Here is a 3,518-nt window from a genome sequence, read left to right as displayed (position 1 = left end):
CAGCTGGACAGGCGTGTGGTGGAGCAGGTGGAGGTTCTGACCCGCGGACAGAGAATCAATCCGGACTGGTTCGCCTGGAGGAAGTACCGCATCACGGCGTCTGTGGCTCACCGGATCGCTCACTGCCGATTCGTTAACGGGGGGAGCAAGACCCCGCCCCCTTCTTACCTGGCTGCCATCACAGGTAGGCCACGCCCCCTCACACCTGGACCCGCTGGTTCTGTCCTCAGGATTCTTTATCACTGATTAGGCAACGAGAAAAAACCTTTAAGGTCAAACTCCACTGATCAATGGACTGACTAAAAACCTGATCAATCGATTTGATCACTGATGAAGTAAAAAAGTTCTAAGTATTGATATTGTTGTGCGTAAACCAGGTGAAGGGCCGAGAGTCCAGACCAGAGCCATGTGCTGGGGTGTCGACAACGAGGCCGAGGCCGTCCGCCGGTACCAGGTGAGTGTCATCAGCGTCACCTGAATCGAATTCTTGAATCGTTTCATGTTGCTGTCACTGTGATGTCACTGATGATGTCACTGATGATGTCACTGTGATGTCGTCCCGTAGAAGCTGAAGAGTGCCGCGTTGGGTCGGCCCGTCTCCGTCCAGGACTGCGGCCTGTTCATCGACGCCCAGCGGCCCTGGTTGGCCGGCAGCCCCGACGGCATCGTGACGGACAGCCAGACCGGCCAATGGCTGCTCTGCCTGGAGGTGAAGTGTCCCTTCAAGCACCGCCAGAGACGAGTGGAGGAGGCCTGCAGGGAGGACCCGGCCTTCTGCCTGGAGATCCAGGACGAGGAGGGACAGCAGCCTGGAGGGGTAAAACTCAGAAAACAGAAATCCTTAGAGTCCAGTGTACAGATCCACTGATATGGAGTGTTTGTAGGTCTGATATCGATTGTTAGTGATCAATAATGGATGTTTTAGAGCCAAAATACATTAAATGTAATGTTTTAACAGCACGTGACAGCAGAGAACCTCATTCATAACTGGGCTTCTTCATCAATAACTGTGACTCTAACTGAAAATAGAAACAGGAGGATTAAACAATCTCTTCTGTTCATGTGGATCGACTGAGATGAGTCAGCTTGTCTCCTGATGGTCGTCTCTGTTTTCTTTGTCTTTCACTGTTTTATCACTTTCATTGGCCACTAAAGTCCAGATCTCAAATCATAATTAATTGTTGTTCTCTAGATTCAGTTTCAGGTTAATCTTGTGGATTAATCGTAGCAGCTGCTTGAGTTCCTTGAAGACGTTCCACCTCTCATCCAAGAGGCTTCATCAGCTCTGACTGACTGGTTGGGAGTTCCACATACTGATATCCTGAAGGATTCATTAACATCTGAGTTTAGGTTTCAACTGGGTGTTTGTTGCTCCTCCCCCTCGTTATGCGAGTCGTTAGTGCTCCCCCTGCCACAAAGGGGTTCGTTAGGGTCTTTGGTGGCTAGGTGTGACACATAATGAGGGGGAGGAGCCACAAACGCCCAGTTGAAACCTAAACTCAGGTGTTAATGGCTCCTTCAGGATATCAGTATGTGGAACTCCCAACTAGTCAGTCAGAGCTGATGAAGCCTCTTGGATGAGAGGTGGAACGTCTTCAAGGAACTCAAGCAGCTGCTACGATTAAACTACCGGAAGAACCATGACCTGGTGGACTGAGGATCTTCACAGATATGTTTCAGGTTCATCTGTGGCTGCCTGCTAACTTAGCTACTAGCCACTAGCATAGCATTAGCTACTGATTTCTTGTTCTCTGCTTGGGAGACATTTCTGAGACCACAGACAGAGAGAGAGACTCATCACACCTGAAGTAGCGCATTTATTAGAATAATATTAGAAAATGCCAAACATTGGTCAATGATCAGTCTGTCCCTCGTCCAGTCCGGTCTAATGTCCTCTCCTCGTCCTCCGCCAGCCTCCCAGGTACCACCTGAAGACGTCCCACTGCTACTTCACCCAGATCCAGTGCCAGCTGGCGGTGACGGGCCTGCAGCGGGCCGAGCTGGTGGTGTTCACCCTGAAGGAGACGGCCGTGGTACCGGTCGACTTCCAGCCCGAGTTCTGGGACGAGACGCTGTCCCGGCTGGAGGTGTTTTACCGCGACGCCGTCCAGCCGCACGTCAGGCAGAAGATGCAGCAGCAGGACGCGGCGGCCTGGACGCCGGAGCTGTAGAGAAGGAACGGTCCCACCGCAGGAAGTGTCCCCTGAAACACAGAGCTCCTCAGTTCCTACCTGTGGAGGGAAAACTCAGGAGACGCCTTCAGAGACTTCATCACTGATGGACCGACGACAGACTCCAGAGGGAAACTGAGACGTCTTCTTTTAGACAGACATGAGGAAAGTTCTGGACTTTAGGTTCAGAAAATCAGGATCCTCGAATGTTTCAGAAGCTTCCTGACACCAGGGAACAAACTCGGGCTTCTCTTAGTGTCGCTTTGCCAGCTCATTCTGCAGCAACTATTATTATTCTGCTTTAGAGGAAGAACAGCTGTTTGTTTAGGAGGAAGATTTGCATGCAGGAGACGAGAACTGTATTTAAAATGAACAATCCACTGACGAGCTGCCTGACGCACAAACAAAACTTGACATTTTCAGAGTTGGCATGTTGCAGCTTTAAGTCCGACCTGGGCTGTGTTCCAAAAAATAATCACTAAAAGTAGATTTAGTTTGTCTCATGCTCAGTGCCGACACATCAGGATGTCCTCATACATCTGGTTGGATTTTGCAGTGTGTGAGCCGACACGCCTTTCTCACCCACAATCCTTTGCAGAGTGGCATCACGGTCTGTGGTACGAGTTTGAACAAGCTTAAACTGTTGACAACGCACAAACACATGACAGTTTAATCCACAAGTCACTCTGCAAAGGTTAGGGTGCATAATTATGAGAAACTATCATGTATGAATGTACGAAACAGCACGACGCAGTTTGAAAAGAAAAAGTGTGTGATCTGGACCGCAGCTCAGTTTGTCAGAACCAGGACTCAAGATGTTTTCATGCACAAAGAAAAGACGTCTTCAAAGACATGTGAGATAAAATTTCAAGGAAGAAGCTTAAAGAATACGGATTAAAACTCTGAAAATTAAGAAAAAGGTACGAAAGGTTAAAAGAACTGAGAAAAAGTGTCAAAATCCTTTAATTAAAAAGAAAAATTAGTTTTAAGGACAAACACATTTTAAAGGAAAAACTCACCTTTTTAAAACTTATTCTCATAATATTTAGTATTTTTCCTCAAATATTTGTGGATTAAACTAAACGAGACAAATAGCAACAAGAAAAAGTCAAAATTATGAAGGAAAACTGAAAAACTGTAAAGAAGAAAATCTACATTTTGTAAAAATGAATCTAAATTTTAATGAAAAAAATGGGAAGAAAGTTTTCTTGTCCTAATACAGTATTAAAGAAAAATAATCTTCAGAAACTTGTTAAAAGCCAGCAGACTTAATGCAGCAGAAACACAGACGATAAAATCTTTTTGTTTATATCAGTGAACTGAAGCCTTGAATGAGAAATACGAAGA

Source organism: Stegastes partitus, unplaced genomic scaffold (genome assembly GCF_000690725.1).
Source record: "Stegastes partitus isolate 25-593 unplaced genomic scaffold, Stegastes_partitus-1.0.2 Scaffold1318, whole genome shotgun sequence".
Classification (NCBI taxonomy): domain Eukaryota; kingdom Metazoa; phylum Chordata; class Actinopteri; family Pomacentridae; genus Stegastes; species Stegastes partitus.
The sequence above is the reverse complement of the archived record's forward strand: the minus strand, read 5'-3'. Positions refer to the sequence as shown.